General features: G+C 41.4%; 2 long non-coding RNA genes across 3 annotated transcripts; both read left to right on the top strand.

The window, feature by feature from the left end:
- Positions 1-3,249: 3,249 nt before the first annotated feature.
- Positions 3,250-10,115, top strand: LOC136294603 (uncharacterized). Of its 2 annotated transcripts, none has more exons than XR_010722453.1 (4): positions 3,250-3,367; positions 3,653-3,759; positions 4,293-4,347; positions 4,844-10,115. It is a non-coding gene; the product is annotated as an uncharacterized lncRNA (long non-coding RNA). The 2 variants fall into 2 exon arrangements; XR_010722454.1 differs by having other exon boundaries at positions 3,250-3,375.
- Positions 10,116-10,134: 19 nt separating this feature from the next.
- Positions 10,135-15,867, top strand: LOC136294604 (uncharacterized). Its single transcript, XR_010722455.1, has 4 exons — positions 10,135-10,315; positions 10,952-11,141; positions 12,194-12,279; positions 14,614-15,867. It is a non-coding gene; the product is annotated as an uncharacterized lncRNA (long non-coding RNA).
- The last annotated feature ends 11,152 nt before the right edge of the window (positions 15,868-27,019 follow it).

Below are 27,019 nucleotides of genomic sequence, written 5' to 3'. Positions count from 1 at the left end.
TTTTGTTCAATGGTTTCAAAACCCTGTACGGGCTCATGGAGGGGCACAATGAGGTTGGTACGTGGGGTCAGTGGAAGGCTGGGCTCATTGCTCAGATAAGCAAAGTTGCCCTGGGAATCCACAGATTTGAGGGTCTGGAGACAGATAAGGAGGCCCCTCAGCTGGTCTAGTCAGGAATCTTGCCTTGTCTTGGGGGACAGGGCTGCTCCTCAGCCACTTAGCCCTGGTACAAGAGGAGGCAAAGCTGGACACATGGAGAATTTAATATCATCTAAAACTAAGCTAGTTTGCTTTACAAAACAGCCATTTGCTTAAGCTAGTTGTTTGGAATTCATGTCGGGTTTGAGTGAAGCTGCCTTTTTTTCCAGGTTGCAGTTCCTAAGCTGAGTTGAAAGATGGCAGAAATGGCAGGGGAGAGAACACTGCTGGGATCCTCAGCATCCCTGGAAGACAGTGAGCCTGTGAAGCTGCTGGGTGTTGTGCAGTTGGGGTTTTGCCCCATGGGTTTCTTTGTTTTGTTAAGTTTATAAAATCTTGTATTTATTCCAAATGAAAATATTTAGTTTATTTAAATTCTTTAAAATCTGGAAGCAGGTAGAGGCATCCTTGTTTTCAGAGAAGCTGCAAGCCGCAGTGAAAGGGAGATGTTGTTAGAGTGTATGGTAGATGGAAAAACAAGTAATTTAGCAAAAGAAAAATTTCCCACGCAGACAAGAGGCACAGTCTGGTGTGCCTATGCCAACACAGAATGTGAGCAATCCAGCTCCTACAAAGTCTTGTGGAAAACATGGCCTGGGTATTGCTTTTGTGAATAGCAGATGCACTGCATTTTTCATATGAGCAGTGTGCCTAATCATGTATAGTGTACAGTACTTAGGTTAACAATATAAACTAGACCCTGAGAAATATAGCTATTGTAATGTTTTCATTATTTATCCATTTTAATCTCTATTAGGAGAATATGTATAATTTATTTTTTATTTCTGCAATGAATAATATAACTAAGATCTCTCTATACTTTTTATTTGAAAATTCTGTTTTAAAGCACTCTGTTGGATAACGTTCACCATATTTTCCTTTTTTTGATAATAAAAGTGAAAATAATATGCTAAGCTTTTGTACTGCAATGCATATTAAAATGCCCTTAATGCAGTGGTGTGCCTGGCACTCCAGAGATTTGAGAACTGTTTTAGCTGTGCACTGAGACCTTGGAGTTGTATGGCCCAGCACCAAAGACCTGAATATTCATGCTAAATTGTTGGATTTCTATGCTTTTAAAATCTTGTTTTAAATTTCTTCTCCTCTTCGACCCTATTCAGATTTTACCCCCCCTTAAAACTGTTGTTGTCAGCATCAGAATCACTCTTTTTGCCAACAGTTTAAATGATGACAGCATGGACCTTAATGCCGTACCTGGAGTAGGCAAAATCACAGGCAGGGAAGGGGTGAGTAAGAGATTTTTCTGGCCAGAGAAATGTGATCCAGAAACCATGGCTTCTGCAAGAATGTTCCTTGATAATGTTGAGCCCCTCTCTCAAGCTGTGGAGAGCTTCCCAAAATGTCCAATGTTCAGAGGTTTTCTCCACAGTGAGGTTGAAAGAGTCTGAATGCATATGGCCTTCAAACCAAAAAACTCCTCTTCAAAGATGCAAATTGCTGATTATTATGAATCATAGTCGAGAGTCTCCTAAAAAAATCCCAGCATATTTTGGGGAATAAATACAAAGAGCTGCCTCCATCAGCTTCCTTTCTTAAAGGGAAGGAGGTCGAGGGTCAAGGCAGAAAGACATGGACAGAAAAATGTCACCCAAGCCTCTGTTGTGACAGATGTATTCCTTGAGAGGCCTCCTGCCAACCTGTGCTAAATTCCTGGCTGCCATGGAGGAGACAGGTCCCTATGCTGCCCACTGCCATCAGTCTCATCCTTCAGGAGAGATTGGCTCTGATTTTGGGGGGCCAGTCTTAATTCCCCACGCCACAAGACATGGCAAGCAGAAAGTCTGTCCCAAATCTTGTCGTTCAGAGTCCCTCCCCTCTTCTAATAGTTGCTATTGCTTTTACAGGTAGTTACCCCTCTAGAAAAACAGAGCAGAATAAAAGGAGTGGGGAAATTCTGGTCCCATGGGGTTTATTTACTAAATTAAAGGATTGGCACAACCTGTTAAACGTGTCTTGTTGGCCTAGAGACACATGATTGCCAAATTAATTTTATATACAATAAGGTTAGCTTCTTTCAAAATTCCTTGCACGACTGTGAAGAGACATCATTGGACCATCTTAATTTAGGATTAAAATTCTTCAAGAGGTACCAATTTAACTCCTCTGGGGTGTCCCTGCTGCCCTCCCTCCCTTGCAATTCGAAGCAGCAGCACCTGCATTAATGGAGATCAGCTGTGTAGTCTAAGCAAAAGCCAAGAGTTTTGGACACCAAGAAAACCGCCCTTCCCACTCTTTGCCTCGTGGAAAGAAAGACATTGTGCCCATGGATGTAGGGCCCCAGGGTGGTTTTAAATTAGCTGAAGACGCCTGCATGAAGTTTGACTGCAAGAACAGTGTGGTAAAACACATATTACCACTTTCCTACATTATTGTTAATCACTATTTTCTAGAGCAGTTAAACTGCCATCCCCTTCCAGAGAATAATTACTGCTATTTAATTGTATTTATAATTTAGTATACACCTGAAAAATATGCTATAAAATATCAGGGGGGTTCCCTTTAATACTGGTGTTCCATTTACAAACTGTCACATTTATAATGCGTCTTTAATCTTCTGTGGTCTGCTAGAATTTTATATTAAAGTCTGCTTTGTGCTTTAAATATTAAAGATTCTGCAGTACTTCAAAAGGTGATAATGCCTGATGCTCTGGTGGTGCTTAAATCTCAACAGCTAAATATATTGAGGAATGTTCGGTGGCCCTGGCTTAATTAAACATGTATGTGTATTTTCAAATGCAATCTTTTTCTGCTTGTTAGGTTTTTGACAAACCTCCAAACAGGTCCAGGTGGAACAAAGCATGTAAACAAGCTTGTGAATGCAAGCTTAAAACACTCAAATTAGCACCTTCTTACAATTAATATGCAAACCCTGGGATCTCTGTTATTGATAATGCCATTTCATATTATTTGCAGCTGAGCTTTATATTCTAGCCTTTTAATTTTTCTAAGCTGTGTCCACTTTAATTAAGTGAAAATGTACTGTTAGAGACAAGTCATCCAATGAGACCCTATTTACTGTGAGCAGCTTACTCTACCCTGTGTAACATGGTATAAATAACAAGGCTGTGGGAGCATTTCAGTACACCGTTGGCTTTACAGTGTTTAATGGTCTAATTTAGCACATATGACTAAACCTGGAGCCATCGAGGTACGCACGTAAGTTAGCACATAGTCTTTTTATTGTTTTCATTGCTGGTCCCTCACCCCCCCGTGGGTTAATAAATTCACTTATTGCATCTTCTTGTAGATTGCATTGCAAGTGCTATAGGGGACCCAACTCTCTCTGGTAGGAACAGGCATGATACCTGCTGGTGAGGCTCTGCTCAGCGCCAGGGGAGGATGTGAGCCCCACTCAGCACCTGATACATTTATTAGGAACAGATACGCTTTTATGGGAATAAAATTGCTCTGACTGCGGTGTCTGCTCTTGCAGGTTTCTAGAAACAGAAGAACGTTTCCAAAGGATTTTCTTCATTCCAAAATAACAGGACAGCAGAGCTAGACAGCCCCAAAACATGCAGAGATTGTGCCCCACGGCTGGTGGGTTCATGCGGCCACTTTCACTGGCAGTCGTGCTGGTGTGACTACTCTTGCGCAGTCATTTGGTGCAGCCACAGACTGTGTGTATAGTTAAGGTCTTGTGTTGATGATGAGCTGTTTTCGCCTACCTTAAAATAAGTCCATATCCAAATGACCTGACCTGTTATTTTTTTTTTTTTAATTTTGCATTTTAAACTATAGGTTTTCTGATTAGGTGTTTCATATTTTTTAAAAGACAAAAAGACAAGCATGTATGAACACAGACATACTAAGGCATAGTCATACGATTTGATGCATATATCAACAAACCAAATGGATTTGCATGTATGTGGGAACATTGCCTTCCAGCTCTGGATAAATAGAGGCTGGCTATCATTCAAACAGGCAAGGAAACATTTCATACGTGAGGAGATATGGGGAATTATTTCATTTGTTTTGGTGCCAATATGCAGCAATTGTCGGAATGTATTTGAAATATGATGAAAATATCTATGCATGCACCTGAGAAATGTTCTTTTATTCTGCTGTAATAGGTAAGGCGATGGCAGAAACTGGGGAATCTGAAATAGATCTACTGCAGTTTTACAGGTGAGGCAATGTTAGTGGTAAATGACAAGCAGGCTACAGTTATTATAATACCCAGGGCAAATCAGCAAGCACACACAGTGATAGACAAATCTAAATTAATCATAGCAAAGGTGGTGTGGCATTTTAATGTAAACTTACTCTGCAGTACAGGAACTTGTAAGAATATTGTAAAATAGGTGAAATACCAGTCATCATATGTGGCTAAAAAAATGGTTTTTTTCTAGAAAATACAAATGCAAGCTGGACTACTGCAGCTGCCTATTTTTAAGAGAACTAACTTTTTAAAATTTTTATTTTAGCAACACCTGAAAAGCCTAGTGATTGCTTTTGGCAAACATAGGACTACTATAATTTTAAATCTCTAAAACAAGCGCCTTGAGAAATCAACCTCCCCATTTTATCTTGAATTTTAATGTTCTTCTATTCAGACAGAAGGGGACTGGTTATCTAGTTGTCATTAAGTCCTTATGAGTGAAAACTATTTGTTTCCCTGTAGAATTCAGCATGTTTTCTCAGCCTGTAACCATCACCTGTAATTAAAATGTCGTCCTAACAACATCAAGGTGCAGAGAGTAAAAGAGTCAGTTCACCTCTGGAGCTGCATGCTTTGTGGAACTCCACAGCCCCTCAGAAATGGAAGCTCAGAGAAACTGTCTCTGTGATCTTTAATGGATTTTTAAAGATGACAAGAAAGGAAATGGGAAACTAAAGGCATGGAAGACATAAATTCCCTAAAGGTGCATTCTGAAGTAAATCAGAGCAACTGAAAAAGTGAATTCTGTGAGCCCTGGGATATCTCCCAGGTTTTTCAGCTGGACACTTACAGCTTGTCGGGTCCCTGAACACCTCTGCTCTGGGCATGCTTTGACACAGCGAGTCACAGAAAGATGAACAACATCACCTGAAGTGCTGTTTGAGGGGCAGAAAATTGCTCCCATTGCACACTGCTGCCTTTACTCTAAATCACATGACTTATTACAACCTTCCTTCTATAAAAGAAGTGCCATTTAGGTATGTTAACTTCTCCAGCTGCAATAGGCATCCTTCTCTCCTTATTTTCACAACGGTTAAATGCAGTCAAAGAAAGAGGTGAAGATCAGGTTTTATAAAATCAAACTTGAATTGTTCTCAGGGCTACAGCTGCACGAAAACTAAATAACAACAGGCAAGAGCAAGAAGCTTAAAAAAGCTCTGTTACCCAATATATGTTATTTAGATATGTCTGTTTCCATAAACTGGTAGGGGAAAGAAGAAAATCAGTTTGCCTTCCAAAGATATCTGACTGCAGCTGTGCTTTGTAATTCTCAGTGACTAATACAGGCTGGGGCTGAACACCGTCAAGCCCTCTGGAAGAAAAGGAGACTCTATTTTTAGGCAGTTTCATTTATTTATTCAATTTATGAGATCATGCAATGTGTATTCACCAATCAAATAGAATTTGAATATAGGGTTTACAGGCAAAATTATGGTGTCAATCTCATGTCTTAGTAATGAAAATATTTTAGTGTATGAACAAACACATGAACTGTATATATTTGAGTGGGAAGGGGGTTTGTGCATTGAGGACTCAGCCCTGCTCCTGAGGCTTTGCTCAGCACAAAGGACCCAAGACACTGTGTTATGCTGGGGAACTAACAGGACCCAAATCTGCCAGAACAGCCACCAGTGTCTGTGTGGATGTTATCAGCCTACTCACATCATACCAGAGCTTTAAGCTGAAACATTGAAGGAATTACTGCAGTACAGTCCTTAATTACTCTGGACCCTTCTGGATGTTCATTCTTTAAAAAAAAAAAAAAGTCCATTTTAAAATTTGACCTCTTTCCTACTGGCAATCTACTGGTAATTAATTTGATTAACTGTGGTTCTTGAGTTCCAAGATCACTTTGGAGAAACTATAATTACTACCTTTTATATTTTTTATGTGCAACATATATGTTGCATTTATCTCTCTGTCAGAAATAAAAAAAAAACATCTATAGAGTGAAAAGAGGGATATTGGTAAAGATGGTGGTGAGTATTGCAGAAGGTAGTATTCTGATAATACGTATGCAGGAGCATTACCTGTAGACTACTCTGTTTGGTAGGTCTTATTCTGGCTTTCTTCTCTGGTGTGGATGGGACCGTGGAAAGTGTTGCTCTTTTCAGTCATTTTTACTCAACTACCACAAGCAGTACCAGTCAGATAAAAGAAAAGGAAATATTTTCTGGGTCCATGTTCTCCAGCATTGTGAATCATTGATTCTTCTTTCAAGGGTGAGCTAAAGCATTCAAGGAAGATGACTTGCTCAAAACTATCAGTGTTATAAACCTAATATTGTGTGGCCTTGAAATCAGTTGCAAGGTTCATATACCAGCATCATTCCTTCACCATTTCAGTAAAATTTGTTTGGGGAAGGACAAGACAGGAGTTTTAAAAATAGGTTCTATTACCAGTGTGAAGCACAGCAGTATGAGAGGTCAGAGGAAGCCACTGAAGGACAGGAATTCAGGTTTTGCTTAGGCTGAAGGCAAGACGTAACTGCAGCTGAATCCTTTGGCAATAGGCACGGCAGTGTCCTTCCCCAACAGATAAAGGAGAAATGCAAAGGACAGAGTAACTTTGGGAGCAGGGCAGTACCCTCTATCGCTCCATAGGTGCAGGATGAGGCTCTGCTAGTAAGTCCATCTCCCTGTATGAGCTTTGCTTGAGCAAGGGGCACGAGATCAGCCCCTTAATCTGAGCACCTCCCTGTTACAGTAGGGTTTGGGTTTATTAGCTCTCTAAATTAGAGCCCTATCGATTAATGAGTGTATCTGGAGACCCTAAGGAGGAAGAAGTGAGAGGGATTTGATCACATACTACCTGATACCACACATGAGGAATGGCAACAATCATATAGAGAATTCAGAGTAGATGTCCTAAAAATTTGTCTTAAATGACTCACAGCTCTCTTCTCTTTTTCTCCCTTTTACCTTGTACTACTAGCCACTTTTCCATGCATCTCTCTGCCTATTTGCTTTCTGATGCTATTATTTCACAAAAAAAAGTGCCCCAAACCAACCCTTATTTCTGTCAGTCTTTGTTGGAACCTCTGTGTTTAAAGCACACACTTGTAAGCAATTAATTCCCCCCCACATCCATACACAAGATAATCACTTTTAAACAGAATTTAAAAGAAACAGATCATGGCATTGTATCAGGCTGTTTTCTCGCATGTTATAATTTTCAGACTCCAATGCACGTTCTTCTGGTGAAATGTTCCTCATATCTCTCTCAGACTGATTTATTGGATTGCTGCTTTTGTTTTTCTTGGGGGGGGATTATGTTGGTCATTTTTAGTGGTGCTTTTGCCTCCAATCAGTAATACATTTTTACAGCTTCAAAACACTCCAGGATTCACAACTTGTAAATGTCTCCGATTCTTGATTTCTTTCAAGTGCCTGCTACATTGGAGAAAAGGTAATAGCAATTCCAGAACTGAAGGAAAGAGAAATCTTGCCATGTTATCAGCCAGCTGCTGCCTTTTCTACTGATAGCACTTAATTGCATTTACAATTTCTTCAGATTTCCAACTATTTCTGTCAGATTTGCTTTTAACTCACTACAGATTGTGTGCATTGACTGTGCAACAACCTCACTCAGAGCTGAAATATTTAATCACTACCCGTGGATAAATGTTTTCATACTTTATGCTCTGTTGTTTAGAAGTGAGGCATATATAAGGAACAAAAAATCTGTCAGTATGCATTTTCTATTGGAATGTTGCATAGGTTTTTAATTGGAAAATAGGCTTTTAAAGGTAATCATAGCTGAAGACTAGAGTTAGGAAGTGAAGCATATTTTTGCGTGATTTTTCTTCTTAACATAATGAACCTTTTTGTGTCTGTCATGGAAAACATGGAAATTTCATTCTCTTCTCTGTAACTATCTTCACTTAAATGTTTTAGGTTCAGTTGCTTTGAATGGTTTGCAAGTAACCTAAAGGGCTGTGTTAATATTAGCCTGCAGTGAGCACATACTGGCACTTTGTTGCTGTTTGGAGAAATGACCGGTTTACTTGGTTATATTGACAGCTCTACTGTAAAATTTGCTGGCATTAAAGGTCAAAAAGACCCAGTTTTTCCTCCAGTTGCTTCTATCCAAAAGAGAATAAATCTCAGAGCAGAATCACTTCTCTGACAATAATTTATGAATTATGCACTGACTGTGTTTGAATTGAGAAAGGCTTTCATATCCTTTCCATTAGCTCAGATTAAGTTTTCATATAGATGCTGGGAAGCATGCTAGCAATATCCTTAGCTCATTTTTATGAAAATTTTATCAGTGCTTTTTTCTGTACTACACTCCAATTGGGATGTCTCAGAATCTAAAGCTCAGCTTTGGACATGAACTTCTCTCAACCTGGCTGGCTGCTGCTCTAAAGGTTTCAATATTTTATGGGCTCTGGCTAACTCAGCCGTGAGATTCAAGCTGCAGAGATTTAACTCTAATGTAAAATCATGAACGGATGAAAACTGGGATGTCATAAGTAATACATCTAGAAGAGCAGGATGCAGTTACCATTTTTAAAAGGTTTTTAAAAAGAAAACAGCATTCTCTACTCCCTCTTTGTATCCTAAAATGAAAAGCCTCTGAGCTATTGTACTAATACATAACCATCTTTTCTTGCCTGCTTTTCTTCAATTGCTGCTTAATTGTTGTGGGTTTTTCCTTCAGGTCCACCATCAACAAGAAAGCCCCTAATGTCAGCTTCCTAGAGAAATGGGCATCACATTGCTTAATGTTTATAGGCCAAATCCATTCCTTAGCATCTTCCCTTTTTGTCTCAAAACTGATTTAAAACATTTGGAAAATCTGTCTATTCAGCCGGAGTGTTCTGGTGCATTCTTTCCTAGAAACAGTGGGGTCAGATGCGATCTGTCTGATGGACTTTTTTGCTGCAATCTATAGCCGTTTCCCTTGAGTCCTGCCGAGCCTAGCAAAGCAGCACAGCCCTATAATGGCCCCAATGACAATATGTTCTTTGTGTGAAAGAATCCAGGGGGAAGTGCTGGAAGGTGCTCTGGTCAGTAAAAAAATAGTTTTAGTGCTTGCTTATTTTTATCATTATGTACGTTGCCTCCACTGGAAATATTTTCTTGACAGTAAATAAGCGTCACCATAAAACATTTAACAAGCATGAAGAGAACAAATACAGAGTCCTTTTCATCTTAAAAGGCTTCAGTTGTTAATGTCTGTTATTAGCACGTTTCATTTGAGAGGGCATAAAAGAAGGACTGTATCTTGCGTATTTTTGGACTCGCAGTCAAGAGTTTAATCTGTTCACAAATGTAAGTCCCTTATGTGTGATGACAGAAAGATTTTCCTCTCTCTTTAAAAATGTGACCTAGTCCAAAACTCTGTTAGGACAATACGATGACTCTGTAGTTGCATTTTGGCAGGGCTATTCAGGCGTAATGCATAGGTATAATTAGGGAAGTCCCTCTGTAGAAATGACTTCATCTGCTCCCATAATTGGTGCCCATCTCTGCCTTCCCTGGGATGCTGGTCCAGTGTGCAAGTCTCATCTTTGTTTTTTCTGGGTGCCTGAAACACCTACTCACCCTGATAACTGCAAATCACGCTCTGCTCTTTCAGCTTTGCACACTATTCATTAACATATATAAATATTCAGAATCAGAAACATCCCAGTCCTGTATTAACACTGCATGAGGCAAAACACAAATGCTGCTCTGCTGTATAGGCTCATGGTACACAGCTTAGCATTAAGTTCTCCATCACCTGTCCTTAAGCACTTCCAATTAACAAATAATTTAATGTACATAGAAGCTGGACATGGACAGGTAAATAGGTACCGCTTTTCTTTTTTTAATTTCCAGTCATTTGCCTAATCATAACCACACTGTAATGCTGTCACAAAAATGTGGCTTCTGCAATGAGGGGGTACCAGCCTACTGTGGTGGAAGGAAGAAGACATTTTAAAAGGTCAGTAATAGACCAGGTTTTACACTTTACCTTCAATTACACAAGCCCAGGCAAGGCAAAACATTTATCTTGGTTGGCACCACCTCTCTGAGCTTGCCCTTGGCCAGTGCCATCATCTGGGCAAGGCCTTACCATGCAGTCACAAGTGCGTGGCCAAGCATTGCTGGCAGCAGGCACACTGAGCCAGCAGGCACCAACCTGCCCCCACAAGTCCCCAGCGCATCTCAGTGCAGGGCATCCCCCTCCTGACAGCACCAGTGTTAAACCTTGCCTGATAATTTAAAGCCAAGTCCCCTGACTGATTCAGAAGCAATTGCCCCACAGGGGTGAGCAGATTTACCAGCTGTCCAGCTTCTCTCTTGATTGATCTCTGAATGTTTGATTTGTTTTTGCCCCCTTTCAGCTGTGAGGCTATTTGCATCTGTGCTGTCCTCTACTCATAGCTTTCTCTCTTGGCAATGGGCTGGGTCTTCTCTCTGTGGTCCTTTTCTGTATTGCAGATCTGCAGTAATCCCCACCCCAATCTTGTTTCAGGTGGGAGTGGGGAAATTGTGGGGAACCAGACTGAAAATAGCCTAATGGGAGTAGTTCTGAAGTTTGATTACTTTTACTAGATTTCTTTTTTTCCCCATGTAGAGCTGCCTAAGGTTTTCATTTGATGTCAGGCATTGTGTGAAAACCTTCACCCAGGACACCTGGCGTGGCTTTCAAGGTTTTGCTGTGGCATGTTACTGCTGAGGATCTGGCTAGGACTCTGTAACTGCACAAGGCCTTATGAGTGTGATATCAGGTGGCTGGTGGAGACTCCCAAGGAGCATGAAACCAGGTAATTCCAGGATTTCCAGAAACTGCAAGGTGCTGCCAATCCCCAGAGAAGAGGGTGTACATCTACTGAAGAGCCTGTTGGGTGGCAACTATTTGTTCATAAGCATTTTCTCCTAAAAACCTGCATCTCTTTAGTGAAGTTCTCAGAAAGTGCTTTTCAGAAATGGTCACAATTATAGAGCTTAGGTCAATATCTACATTTCTTACAAGTGAATGTGACTAAGGTATCTTAATTAGCTGCTCATTGGAGATAAGATGGGTACAACTGGGTAAGTAGGGAAAGAGGTTTCCCTATACTATATAACTCAGTGGGATTACAAAAATCCTGTTTTGCACAGTAGGAACATGGATCTCCTCTGGGAAAAAGGGTGAAAGGGATAGGGGTGGCATGGAGGAATATTTGCAAGGTGATCTGCTTCCAGCACAGGGAAGATCAGGTCTGGGTATCCCACACCCCAGGCAGGATTCTCTGTTCCACAGGACACTGCCAATGGTGGGTTAGTCCCTGCTGGGCTGGGAGGTAGATGATAGCCTCAGTGATAATCTGCCTCTGATTTGGCTGGGTAGGTCCCTTCTGGATTTCAGTAAGGTGTCATTGTTAATAGTGGTGTGCCTTTCTTAGGCAAGTAGATTTTATTCCCAGTAGATTTTATTCCTAAAGTTGATATCAAAAGATTTGGTACCTATGGAGCCAACACCATTTTTCAGACCCACCAATTTAATTACCTGGCGAATAGGATTCTCCGTCATGGGCAGCCATGACAGCTGAGTGTGGCAGGATTTGCTTTTCTGTTTTGGGGGGTGAAGATGCTGAGTCTTTGGCCTACTCTGAGGCCTGGCTGTCCCTGACTGTTCCCCAAAATGAAGTTGTTCACTGAAGGCAAACCATATCTTAAATAGAGTCACCAAACCAAAAGATATCCTTGAGACACCATCTAAGTATACCTGATCCTGTCTTGATTCAAGAAGCCAGAGAAGATAGTCTACTTTTCTTTTCTTTATATTTTCTTACCTAACATTTCTTTACAAATTTTGTTTTCCTTACATTTTTAGGACTCAATATTATTTTCTCTTCATCACACAACCAAGTCAGGCTGTTTCTGAGTGAGAAGAAGGGCTGCAGTATAGCTGATGAGCAGGTGGGTTTCTGCTAGCGGCTAGCCAGGTGTTTTGTTAGCAGCAACACCACTACAATGGCAATATGAAGGTACTGTCTTCTGACTCCTGTGCACTTGAGGCCTCAAGTGGAAAAGGATCAAATGACCATAAGATCCAGAAGAAATGCTGCAACAGTGTTGTAGCCTGAGAGTTTGCACAGATGAGAGTTTTCTTTTCAGAGCAGACCTCGATTGGCTGTCTGTAGACTATAAGACACCTTACTCTGTCTCAAAGAAAGGCAGTGCCACACATATTTCCATGGAAAGGAGTTTCTGTTTGTGGTTGTTCATGTCTTATAGCAGCAGTATGAGGCACACAGATTGCTGAAGCATACCCTCAGATCCAGAGTTGTCTAAAATGCATAGCTATTTCTAAAACAACATAAACCATCATGTATTTGATGGCTTTCCATATCCAGATGGACATTACTTACATGGCCAGTCATTAAAGGTAAACCATATGGCTAGCTCTTCTTTTTCTTATTGTGAATTTCTCTCATATGTCAGTGTCTAGAATATATTTGGAGTACTTGACTAAAACAGGGGCATAAGTTTGTCCTTTCCACCCTACAAGCATTTTACCAGCCAGTGAGCTCTCACTAGCTGCAGAAATGCAGATTCTGTATATTTCCTTGCGCTGGGTTTCTTTTTGTAATTCCACTATTCTCTCTCCAGACAGTGCCATTAGAGCATGTAAAATTTAATTTCCATCTCATCAGTGTCAGAAGCTGATCAAAGATTGCTCACAAAAAAATTATTGTGCTACTGGCTGCATCCAGAACATATGGGCATAGCATTAGTCACCATAGCCTCCACAGCTCCTCTAGCTATTATCATCAAGAAGAGGCGTGCCGTACACTTTAAAGGCAGACACACATTTCCCGGCATGTTTCCTGATAGCAAACACCTCCAGTATGGCAGGATAAGTCAGAAATCGAGCCTTATATAAATCTGTAATGTAAAGAGTTGACCTCATTGTCACCTAAACCACAGTGCCTGGGGCATTTGTGTTATCAGCCACGTGTGTGTACTTTGTCTGGGGGCAGCCCTCCAGTGTGAGCAAAGACAGCTCCTGCCTAGGGCAGCGAGGCTGATAGGGTGGCAAGAAACTGCAGAACTGGGATTTTTCCTCTCCTAATACCAGCTTCTTTTTTCTGCCGTAATTTACTGAGGAATGACACATTCCTTACACTCCTCACACCAAGGGGTATTTTCTGTTGGCTAAACAACATAGAGTATGTCATTTTACTTAATCATCTTTGTAATCTCAGATAATGAAGCCACCAGGCACATATTAAAATTAGCATCACTACCCCAAGTAGGCAGGGTTCTGGGTAGACTTCTCCCTTGGCTTTGTTTGGAAAAATGCTCAATTAAGACAAAAAATGCAGTTTATGGGAAATGGCCGGAACCTTTACAACATGCTCAAATCATACCATTTTCTGGGAAAAAGCATACTCTGCCTTTCTCCTCAGGGCCTTGGGGAGGGACCTGGACTGTTGTTTTTTAACTGTTCTCTCATCTTGGATACTACAAGGAATGAAATGTGGTGAGGTGCTGTCACCTCAATGGCCACCTCAATGAGGCACTGGGGCCCTGGAAACATGGTGAGCCACCAGCTGACAGGGAGGAAGAAGAGGTCTGAGGTCCTGTCACACTCTGTGTTCAGTTTCAGCGAACTTGTTAGTGGCAGAAGTTTGTTCTTTTTTTGGGGCAACCAACCTTAGTGTCAGCATGGCTCAAAGCAAAGTCTGAGTCGCTTTTTGGAGCCCTCAAGAATTTATAGGGCACAAGGGCCTCAGCTCAAAGTAGCTACTGATACCTGAAAATAATATGCAGAGGAATTTTCATTTCTCATCAATTTCATGAGGACTGCAGAGATAAGTACAAGAAAACTTGCTGATTGATACATAACCTATTTGAAAATCATTTGAGGATAGTGCACAGACACACAGCTTTTTGTACCTCCTTATCTGTTTTCATGACATGCATCAAAAATTATACCTCCTCCTGCCATATCTTGGGTAGTGTCTTTTCTCAGGAAATTCACCTTGATTGGCTTTCTTTTTCTATGGGCTCACACAAATCCAATAGACTACCATTTAGTTACTGTTTGTTATAAATAACCAAACATATTAGATAAATATGTAGTTGTTTTTCGCCTCCCCTGTGTGCAAAGAGGAGTGAATGCATCACTTCCACTCTGACTCCGTTCATGTGATGATGAAGTTAAGATTTCCATCCTTCTGTTTTATACCCTCTGAGATAGGGACATAATTTGAATTATGTTCTTTCTTTCTTTCTTTACTCCTTCAGATGATCTTTCAATAGCTGCTGTGGTTGCCTCTCTGTCTGTCCACACAACAGAAAAATACAATACAGAAACCTTCTACTTTGACATTTCCATCAGGAATAAACTTGCCTGTATGCCTGCCCTTTGCTAACTTCCCACTTGTGTTTGAGTTTGCTTCAAAGAGTAAATAGGGAGCTGTTCCCAGAAGCACATGCTCTCTGTGAAAAGCCACTCTACAAGCTAAAGGTAGTTTTTGAATCATGCCAGATTATAGTCTTTTTATGTAACAATGAACTTTTAAAAATTGTTGCTATAGTCAGTTAAAAATTATTTACTTGTCTGAAAAGTGTTTAGGCAAGATATGTCCTTAGGAACTTATCTTCTAATTTCATTTTTGAAACAAGATACTGTGCTATAAATTGAACCATCTTTTTCTCTGTTACCTTTTTTTCAATAGTGATTTTCAGACCCCCTTGGTCTTGCATGACATTGTAACAGATTATATTGACCACAAATATATTGACCACGTGCAGGTACAGTTCTTTAGCAATTTAAATACATTAAATATATTTTCTTCTAGAAAATTACCATAGAAAAAGGAGTGTTAATACAAAAAAAAAAAAAAATCCCTCTGTGTATTTTAGGGAAACTGTGCTTTAGAAAGGTGAGACCAAGAGTAGAGGATGTGATGTGCTGGGCATCCTGTGCCTTGAGACCACATGAGACTCCTCCAAAGGAGAGGTGTGCTTATTCCCATGCAGTGGAGCATCTAAAGCCAGCGGGACAAAGTGAATCAGGTCATGAATGTACAGTTCGGAGGTTATCTTGTTTGAAGCAGCAATTGCACTACCCAACACTTGCTAAGAAGCTGCTGTTTGCAAGGCAAATATTTTGTATCAAGCCATTACTGGGTGTGTTATGAGCTGTGGACACATAATAAAAAATGACTACAGTAATATCTTGATGATCGTCCCCACACTGATCAACTGCAAATGATCTGATTAACAGTCAGCTGCTGATTCCCAGTTTAATTAATCCTGATGGGCTATTGATGCACCGCAACTGTTTGTCCTAATAATGAGGTTTGAAATTAGACTGCGACAAGCCACTTAGACAGCTGCCAAGGAAAATAATCATTTAGGAAAGCGAGCAATGGAGACGGCAGAGGAGGAATGGCTGCTATTTGACAGAAAATTCACATGGCTGTGTCACATGTGTTTTATTTTTACATTTGGAGCACATTAACTGTACCAGCAGTAAGTGGTGACTGCGAGACACATAACTAGCTTTACAATTAAGAGTGCTACTTCTCATCAGTATGCAAAAGCTAAACATGAAACATGAAGTGTGTTAATAGCAGAATATATGTAGCTACAGACCATTGAACAATTTAGGTCAGTCCTTTGCAATGTTTAATTAGACTAATATATCTGTTTGCAATTAATAACAGATGTGACAAGCTAATGTGTCCATGTACTGACAAATTAACCTTTGCCCATCAGCTGCTCGGATCTGTGAGAAAAGTGCCATGTTTTGCCTCTGTTCAACTGAACCTAAATAAAATTGCAGGATAATTATAAACATAAATGTTAATAGAATGTGCTTTCCGTGGGAAGCACAGACCAAAGGCAAGTATTTCTCAGCCAGGTCGTCGTACTGTACTTTGCCACGTGTCAAAACCTGCAAATTATATTTTTCCATTTGTCTCAGTGCAATTAGTGTGAGGTTTGACACATGCTAGTTCGATAGTCCTCACCGCCAGTAGACCTGGGACATACGAGAAACCCTAAATTAATAGCCAGGATAAGAATGCGTCCATAGCCATTCAATCTTTGGCCTTATTTGCTGTCTGCAAGCAAATGTGCCCTCAATTTGTGACAAGCCTTGCTACTGAAGTGACGTGGCAGACATGTCTGTCAGGACTTGGGCTGAGGCCATCAGGGTATTCTGGATAAGTAATGGGAACATCTCTCACCCCCTGGGCTGGTGGTCTGTTTGCATTTCCAATATCACTCTGTTTCATTCCCTTTCTCTCCTGCTCCCACCCCCTTATTTATATCTATTTTTTAATAAGTACATAAAAAGTCTTAAAATTACAGGCACCTTATATATATGCTATATATACATATTGTAGACATCTGTCCCTGCTTTGCATTAAACTCTGTTAATAAACCCCTGTAACTGGTGGGACTTATTCAGATTGTGTTTGTAAATATGAATATATATGTATATACGTATGCATGTGTGTGTATATGTACACATATTCATATATATACACATGTAAATGTGTGGATACATATGCATACAAGTATATGCACTTAACTATTATTTATAGTAAAGGCACTTGCAAATAATGTAAGATTTTAAGTAAGTACCATTAAGTGATTATTTTTCTCTAAATTTGATCTAAACTGCAACTTTTTTATCTTTAAGGTTTCAAAAGTGGGTGGCATGTTTGGGTGTTCCACATCTCCATGTTTACCACTTCTGCAAAATCAGCCTTTTTTGGCACATTGACATGTTGGCCTCCTTGAAGTTCTCTCTGTTAAAATCTCTCAAAGACAAGACACTGACCTAGGCAGGCCCAGCACTGCTGCTCTTGAAAGTCTTGCTATGCATTTTTGCATGCATGTTGATTGGGAATTAATAGCTGGCATCCCTGGAGGCTGCCTTTGTGCTGAAATGGTTCGAAACCTGTTGTGTGAATCAACATGGCATGTCTGTGGGAGCAACCAAGGCTGGGACTACCCCTGGGACACAAGAGATGAGCCTATCCAGTGCTGGGCACTTTGGGGGAACTTTCAGCACATGCTCTTGATAGGTACTTTCTACTAATTACCTGAAGTTTTGGTCCCACAATCAACCCCATCTTTGAATCATATTTATAGTATCACATCTGAGATTGAGTAGTATCAAGTCATCAGCAGGCTAGAACTAGCAGCAGGATTTGAAGAAAAAGCCATAAAAATACAGCAACATTAAAACACAAAGGAGCTATCAATTACATGTTCTACTGCTCCTTTGGATACTTGCTTTGTGCTGCTGGAATATACACATAAGGACTGGGTGTATATCGACATCCCTCACCCAAATAAGTGTCAAGAGGTAAAGCATTATTATCTCTCAGCCATAAAAACCACAGTCTCCACTCATTTTCCCTCCTAAAGGTCAGACAACCGCAGCCTGCATGTACTGCCCCTAAAATGAATGCCACACTGTCATCAGCATTCAGCACCACAGCTGCAGAATAAAGGGAGCCCAGCCAGCCACATGAGAAAGAGGAGATAAAAAGAAACCAGAAAGCAAAAATAAAATGCCTTAAGTCTGTGTAGCAGACTTTTGCCCTTCCTCGCTAATCAATTGTCCTCCTGGTGTTCGTTCTCTGCACCAAGAGACTAGCATATGGGATGGGCTGTGCAGAGACCAGCAATCACCCAAATACACAGCACAACCCTGGCCCATGCAGGCCAGAACAGTACTGAGGGACCCTGAAGCTCTTTCATGCAAAGAGCAAACAAGTGCTGCTTCCACAGCACAGAGGACTCATCCTCCTAAGCTCTGAGAAACCTTGAGACCCTTGTTCCCTTTCACTCTGTATAATTTTTTTTTACAGTGAAATATTTCTCTGCAAAAGCTGTCCTGAGCAAGGGGAGTGGAGATGCAGAGCACTAGGAGCTATGGGGGTGCTCCACATGTCTCTTTGGTGGCAGCTCTCCCTGGTGCATTGAGCTCTGTTGATAAGCCCACATCATTGATGGGATTTATTCAGAGTGGACCTTGGGCAGGGCTGTCCCTCACCATGCTCATCAGTGCTACAGCAACAAGTCACAGGACATTCCTACATCTTAAGGCCAAATATTCTCGTCCATAAACTGTGTCTTAAATCAAAATTTTAAGTGAAATTACCATCTCACTTGAAATTCCGAATAGGCATTTTTCAGTTCTACCTTGGAATTATTTTTTTGGTTTGATTTTTTTCTGTCTGATCTGTTGGGAATATTCATACTTCAAATTATAAATAAATTTAGAAAGGTATGTCATCTGAATCAGCCAACAACTTGGAGTGCAGCTTATTTTGACATATCAATAGTCTGGGAAGAAGTAAGCAGTCCCAATCTCTCCCTCGAAGCTCTGGTGTGAGGGCAGTAGAAGTGAGGGTAGAAGGAAGAGACTGTGTACTGAGAGCTCCAGCATCACAGCTGGACATTTGCACAGAAAGGAACAAGACCTACAACAGAAAACGCTGCCCAAAACTGTTTAGGTACAGCCTATATGATGTTTATGGACGAGGCATCTGCCTAAGCAACAGCCAGAGTTTCAGGAGCTTATTTCCCTTTCTGGGCGGAGTTTTGCTTTGTGTGTTTGGTGACAGGACAGTACAGGGCACACTGGCCTACGTTTCTCTTTCCAGAGCAGCAGAGGGGAAGAGTTGCTCCGTGCTCAGGTATTGGAAGTGCCCAGAGCATGACCTGCAGGGCGCCTGTGCCAGCTACACTATGGGCTTGTCTTTTCAGGTTTGTTTTTAATAATTGTTCAACAGCTCATGTGTTTGAAGGAGGGAATAGATTTTGAGATTACTCCTGCCCCTTTTTGCCCTGTGTATCCTTGGGAGCGTGGCAGAAAGGTAGCTGCTGGCGCTCAGGGAAAAAAAAAGAAGTGTAATGGATTGGAAAAGCGTATACTTTACTTTGAAAAGTTCATCCACATGTTTCTGGGTAGTTAAAAAAAAAAAAAAAAAGAAATCTATAAATGCTACATAACTTTTTAATGAATACGGCCTTCAGCTAGGCTGAACTTCCAAAAATGGGTTTGAACTCCTACAATACTGTATCCTGATAGCTTCCTCTGTGAGGAAGCCTGTGTTAGTGTACTTCCAGGAATCCACTGTCACAGCTGTATATGAACCTAATAGCAGCAGATACAGAACCAATTTCTAAATGAAGTGTGAGGGTTTGGAGTGGATTTATACCTCTTAGCCCAGTTCTGAAAGACTCCTCACCAAGGAGTGAATGGTTTACTGCCTGCGCCTGTTTCTGCAGGAAGCCAATACAGAGGTTTGGAAAGCTGATCCATTTAAAGCTGAAGAAAGTTCCTGTCCTTCGGGTTAGCATGTTTCTGCCACATCAAATCTCCCCACAGAGGTGCCTAAGGTGGACATTGTGTGCAGGATGCCAGCACAAAGCCCAGTCCACATGCTGAACACTGCATGCTCTCTTCTGAGTATTTAGGTAGCAAAGAGGAAATGAATGAAAATCTGATATTCAGCATATATGCAGGCATATCAGATAGGGTGGAATTAACTCCTTGACTGTCATTCTTGCTATTTTACTTTAAAATATGAGGCTTTTTTATTATTTCTTCATGCACACATCAACTTTTGTGTCTCTCATTGCAAGACTTGCTTCGTTTCTCTGTAGAGCTACAATCAAAGGATACATGTATGAGGGGCCTAATAATTTTCAGAGATTTTTATTTCAAGCCATTAAAGCTGAAATACATTACTCCCTTTCCAAAGCTTTCAGAAAATAAGCAGATGAAAGCTCTGGGCTTTCTGCTGTCCTTGTTCTTCCACTTGTACAAATAACACATAATAACACCTGCATTCAAAAACTGTGGGTTTTGCCCTTCATATCCCAAAACAGTATAAATTGATGTGGTTCAGATCAGCTATTAAAAATTCCTCTCTACCTTTGCTTCAATTTATAGCAAAGCAATATGGCTCTGGTAGACTGGTATTATGAATACATGGTATTACTGCATAACCTATCATATGAAATTAGATTCTCTATCAAAAACAAAAGTTTTAGCAGGATGAAATTATGATTCTGTGAGCAGGTCTCCTGCTCTGGCATCAACATTGATGCAAAATTGATGAAACTTCCAAGTGAAATTGCATTGTTTGATCTTCACAGTCCTGGAATAACATAGCCTAAAGCTACAGTTTCTGTAAACTTACTTTGCACAAACGACTTAGCCAGTACTGATGTATTGACATAGTGTGCCCATGAATGACATTAGGGCTACTTAGAAAAGAGACAAAATAACAGAAAAAGAATGCAGCAATTGGTTCTGAAATTACCTTTTTCCAGTGAACCTTTCTGAAAAATTACCTTTTTCTGCTGAGTCTCACTCAAAAATTACCTTTTCCAACTGAAGCTCTCTCAAAGTGCCTTGATGTTAAGCAATATAGTTTTTAGTTGAAAATGTCACAAGGCCATGAAAAAAAATTGATAGAAAATTTCAGGGTTCCTTGTTGATATTTGAAGCAGCCTGTGGATTTTTGTTCTTTAACACAGATCTTCTCTGCTGTGCTACCACTTTGATTTCTGTATTGCCCAAACCAGCATGTTTCTAGGCTTAATGGCTTCACCGAGAGGAATGTGAAGGTGATTTATTTATTTCTGTGGAGGTGATGTTACCAGGAGAAAATCGGTAAACAGATGTCTTCTGAGCCCTTTCCAATTGCATACAAGGCATTGGTTTGTTTTAAATCATGAATTAGAATAAATAATCTCCCTCAATGTCTTTCTTTTTAATGCATCCATAAATGCAATAGTACTCAGATTGCCTGAACCATTTAGGTGAAGGCGTCCAGATATTTGTCTACATATGTGGCTGACAGGAAACAGTGATCCACAGCTCATGGAAATCAATGGAAGGACTCCCACAGCATCAGCAGGCTTTAGTTCTGACCTGTAACTGGAAGTTAAGAGACCAGGTGACTGTCAGCAGGAATTTAGAGTGGAGGATTGCACAGGCAGGGATCAGGATTTTCTGTACTTGATACGACCGAAGCCTCAGGCTGTTCTTGCAGGTGGATCTAACACCTGTACACAGCCCCAGTGAACTGTGGCAGGCAAAAGAGGCAGTGTATTAGCAAAACTGGGAGCCAGGAGATACCAAGATTAAAGGTATGGGCACCTGAATAAGATACCAAGAGACAGCTAGGGGATAATTTTACAATGCAGTGGCATTAATTGCATGTGTACAAGTTCCTAGTGTGGTACATGCAAGGTGAACTTCCTCTAAGGAATAAGGCACGTTGCATTTACTGAGGGTTTGAGCACAGATGCAGGCAATTACTGCAGAGGAGCTGGCTCTCTGCTACCTCCCACACATGCTCATGACATGGAGGGGAATTCATCTCACTTGCAACACTTGATCTAAAATAGCAACTAAAGTTTCCTCAGTAGTCAATGGAGACGGGAAGACCCTGTCAAGTTCCTCCCACCTATCCTGATGGAATTTTCATCCCTTCTGATCACAGGTCTTTAGGAAGCTGCCTGCATGCAGTCAAGCTGCCATGCTCCATCACATGCAGTCCTTCACAGAGGTGGCCGTGCAGTACCCAGCTCTGTGGTTAACTGCAATCTACCTGGGACATGCAGCACTGAACCTGCTGTGCACTCTGTCCTCTTCCCAACAGCCTGTGTCCAGTTCCTGAAGGAACTGCTTTGAGGCAGCTCTCTCTTCCTATTGAGAATGGAGAGACATCAAAGACAGCCATGACTGGATGGGGCAGTTCCATCATGAAGATGTGGGAACAAGAGCTCTGGGCTGATTCAGGTGAATAGGAGAGGAGGTTAACTTTACCTCTGAAACACAGTGCAGGTCCAGCAACCTGTGGAGACAGTGAGCAATGACCTACCCAATAAAAAGGGAGAAATGTAGTCTTAGACAGTTTAACTCCTCAAAGGACCATGTTTCCAGCTGGATTTAATGCGAGGAAAGTTGTACACAAGTTGTGATTTTAAGCATGAATTGTTTAAAACAGACAAATGATAATTAGATTAATTAATTAAACACAAATATATTAGAGATAATATTAAGAAGATTAACTACAAATCTCTTTTGGTTGTATATTGTGCTACAAAGGAACAAGAACACTGCATTTAAGAGGGGATACTTGAGCATCAGCTATTGTTGGTCAATGAACACTGCAAGATCAGCTTTGAAGTTTATATTTAATTAATATATTGAGCAGATTTAGCCAGATAAAAGCCTACAGGAGGAACAAAGTACTCCTCATAGAAGCATGCATCTAGGGTAAGTTTTTTGAGGCACTATAGATTATGTTTATTACAAGTTATGGCATTTCAAACTGATGTCCCTGAATTCAGGGAAACCTAAGATTAACCAGAACCCCCCCAAAAAATTAAAAACTCACTGCTTCCCTTAGAAAATCTATCCAATACCTTCATTAATGTCATGTATATTGACTTAAATAATCAGTCAATGCTTTCTGCCTGTGGGTCTGACATAGTTACCAGGATTGTAACTACAGCTGGCTGGAAGTAGACAGTTACGCACCGTGAAAGCATTTGAGGTTTCAGAATTTGTTATCAATATCTGTTACTGCAGAGGAATGAACCCTTCTGTGTTATTGCATTAACTGAAGTTTAATGAAACTGATGGAAACATCCTTACACATTTTGGGCTGGATATATGTGCCTTGCCAGAGGTGGAGCAGTGCTTGGTCCAGCATGGGCCTGAGTAGGCTTGTGCTGGCTCTGAGTGCCACCTGGGTGGTGGTAGGAAGGTCACAAAGCATTTTTGCACAGTTTTGGAATTGGTTTCTGCCTTTGCCAGTCCTCCCTTAGCTCAAGGAAGGCTAGGGGGTTTTCCAGCAGGGAAAGAAGGATGTGAATGCATGTATTTATATTCACAGTATAAGAGTAATTTATGGTATGCACACACAGTGAGAACATTTGGCATGGGGCAAATCTTTTTGGTAGAGGATGCTAATTTTTATGAAAATCCTATTTTCTTGTGCTAGTCCAAATCTTCCTGGGTGCAAACAGTTTGCCAGGACTGATGTGGGGAAAAAGGGTGCACCTTTCTTCCTGTGGCTCGGGCAAGGAGTGCCATGAAGCCCTTCAACCCACAGACAGCAGTGAAGGTCCTGGAGGATGATGCCAGCACAGGAGGTGCAGGTACCTGTGCAAAGTGAGTGCACTGCAGAGCAGGGTGCAGTGACAGCTAGGGAGCTAACAGAGGGAGGTTCACAAGTAAATCCTGCAGACGATTGCCTCTGCACAATTTTAGTGCCTGGGAAGCCAAACTGTGTCTTTTGCAAGCCCATCCTCTTCTTCTTGTCAGTAACGCCCTTCAATAGTTCCCTCTTCAGACTGTGGCATCATACCACATAGAGGTGTAACTCTTTACTCGGTCAAAAAGGTGATTTCTATTAAAATCTCTTACAAAGTAAAATAATATAGCTGCACCCCTTACCAGGCATGGCAGCAAATATCCTACAGTTTTCCTGAAGGAAAAAGTATTCTGAATCTTTTCATTTAAAAGACATGGAATTTGTCTTTTCCCAAATCAGCTTCCATTTCAAAGGAGTCAGCTCTGCAATCCCACAGCCCAGCCAGGTCCACTCATGGGTCTGCCTCTGCTGAGCTCAGTTTTTGGGGCTGCATGTGGCCAACATGCCCCAACAACTCCCAGAGGAAAGCTGTTCTGTTGGAGGAATTGTCTGTCTGTTAATCAGGAGACACAGGCCAGCTCTTTTAGCAATAATTAGCATGGTGCACTCGGGTATCCTGGCATAGAGAGATGAGATTTTAACACTCAGCTACATTTCATGCTGAAACAAATCTATTACAACCTTTGGAATTTTAATCATTCCAACCTCATTAACCTGCTAATGGACACAGAATCACAGAATAATTTGAGTTGGAAGAAACCCAGAAGGACCATCAAGTCCAGCCCTTGTGAATGGCCCGTATGAGTAACAAACCTGTCATTTTGGCACCAGGCTTTGACCAACAGGGCTCTCCTTTCTATAGCTATGCAAAAATCAAAGGCAGAAGTGTGATTCAGTAGATTTCAGAAATCCTTTCTAATAAACAGGAGCTCTTTACAGGAACTGAATTTTGAGCAAACCTGAATGCCAAGGGATAAGTTTGCTGTTATTTCATAAAGATAGACTGAGACTGAACACCTTGCACATCTAAACCTCAGAGTGAATAGGAGCTAAGATACACAAGAAACATAGGCTAGAGCAGTGGAGGTCCCCCTTGCAGAATAGATTAGGTAAGTGCACTCCTATTTGAAATTTCTACAGGGTTACAGGGATAGGAAAGCTATAATATTTCCTGTCTCATTATAATTTTATGTTCCTTAAAAATGAACACCTGAAGTATAGACTGTAAAAGCAGGACTGAAGTCATGAACAGGCCAGGTAGGATACTATCAAAGTGTCGGTGACTCCCCACATACACTAGTGGTGGAACTTGCTTTCCATAAAGACCCCAGTAAAATAACTGCTCTCCAAACAAATCCTCCTAAAGAAAATGCTCAGGTTAAAGTCCAAATCCCCTAATGACCTTTTTTTTTTTAAACATCACATACATTTTTAGGGTTCTTTCAAATGTTCCTGACATTATTTTCCACCTTATGAGGCCCCCAACGACAGCATGCCTTCATTCCCAGTAATTTTGTATCCGTGCCTGGGCAGAAGAGATGTAAACAGTGCCTGTATACATTTTTTGGTAGCTCACCTGTGCATTCAAGCTCCCACCCCACTTAGGTATGAGGAGGAGGAGGAGGAGGAGGAGGAGAGCAATGCCGAGGAGTCCAGCCCGAGAGACGCTGGTTCAATCCCCCGTGCCCGGAGCGGTCAGGGAGCCGTGCCCCAGCCCGGGGCCATCCCGCGCATCCCCGGGGAGCCCCGCGGGGCCGGCGGGGCCGGCTCCCGGCGCTGTGTGGGAGCCACCGCTAGATGTCCTATGGACTAACCGGAGGCGAGGAGCGCTGCTGTGGCTCGGCCAGCCCTGCGGGAGGGTTTGCGCGCTCGGCGCCCCCGGGCTGCGGTGGGGAGCCGGGGCTGCGAGCGGCTCCAGCGAGCACCACGGGTGCTGGGCTGGGGGCACACCCACCCTTCCGTTCGCAAAATAACAACTATAAGGACCCTGCCCGGTCTAATTCCCAGCCCGTATTTTAAGGCACGGCTGTACACACAGCACTCCTGCGGTCAGACCAGGCTGGGGTTAAGGTTTCCGCCACCTCTCAGCGCACAGAACTGCCTGCCCGGGGGTCAAGCTTGTCCTTCATTTTTTTTTTAATTTTTTTTTTTAAGGATGTGCATTTTTAATAGAAGTAGGCGGCACATTTTTCTTTCGCAAGAGGAACATGAGACTCTCCACGTTGATTTCTACGAGACTGAAGACAAACTGAAGACAGTTTTTGTTTTCTGTTGTAGTCTGGAGATGCCCAATGTTACAAAATGGACAGCCCAAAAGCTCAGAAACATGAAGTTGGCACTACCTTCTGCAAATCCCTGCTGCCCATGAGGGGTCCAGAAATCCTCTTACATAGGATTTCCTTTCCTTAACTTCGACACACACATATAATTTTTCAAATGTTTAGACCAGGGGAAGCAAAGGAAGCATTTATCAATATTTTTAAAAATCCATTTAAATTATGGAAACAAAGTCTGAAACACTGCGCTTCTTTCCAGGGCCCCTTAAGGAGAGTCCCAGAGAGAGAGGTGTAAGCTTGCTTGCTGGAAATACGGGACTGGAACAGGGGAAATGAGCAAGTTGATATAACACAAACACATTTGGGGGAAAAAAAATAGAAAGAATAGTCACCTGGAGCCAATTGCCATGGACCCGTTTGATGAGCTAGAAAGCCTCTGACAATGCATAGCTGGCTGAAAAAAATCAGACTTGATAGCAAAAAATATGCAGCTAGTATTTATGTCTTGCTCTTTAAGCAAAAATTTTTTTAAAAAAAGGGAGTATGAGTTATTTTGTGATCATTTATATATTACAGGGAATATGAGACTCACTTGATTAAAAACTAGCTGAAAGAATACACCTGTTTAAAAATCCCTTCAAATTAATTTATATAAGGCTAAGGATTAAGGATATCTCCAATGTCATTGACCTTTTTTTTGGTGTGCTGCATTATGGCAACCTTGAATATTTCTGCCCTAGCCATAGGCAGTGACATCCAGTAGTGAGGGCAAAAATGTACAACTAACAACTAACCTTTTTTCCCCACATCTAAATTTACCTGATTAGTAGCTCAGAACATGGTTCTCCTCTGTGGCTGCCCTCAGGCTGCTGAGGACTTGTAGGCAAAATGCCACCCAGCCCTTCACCCAACAAGCAGGGAACAAGCAGCAGCAGTAGACGAATTAAAGGATTGCCTATTGCAATTTATTTTGGGGGGATTGTTATTATTGTTGTTGTTATTGAAATTTCAGAGTTTGTTGCTATTAATTTGGTTTTCCTATATCCCAAAGGAGACAAAAAATGCAGTTTAAAACCTGGGACCTTCAGTCCAGGAGCAGAGCCAAAACTTCTGCAAACAGAACTGAACCATGGGCTGCTGCAGAGGGTGAGAAGGGGAAAAAGGTCGAGTCATTCGTGGGAGGGGCCTGTCAATGACATTGGCTGTTATGCGTATCTCCGCTGT

This window comes from Chamaea fasciata, unplaced genomic scaffold (genome assembly GCF_029207755.1).
Source record: "Chamaea fasciata isolate MVZ Bird 193981 ecotype frontalis unplaced genomic scaffold, bChaFas1.0.hap1 SCAF_10, whole genome shotgun sequence".
Classification (NCBI taxonomy): Eukaryota; Metazoa; Chordata; class Aves; order Passeriformes; family Sylviidae; genus Chamaea; species Chamaea fasciata.
This window is presented reverse-complemented; position numbering and strand designations above follow the sequence as displayed.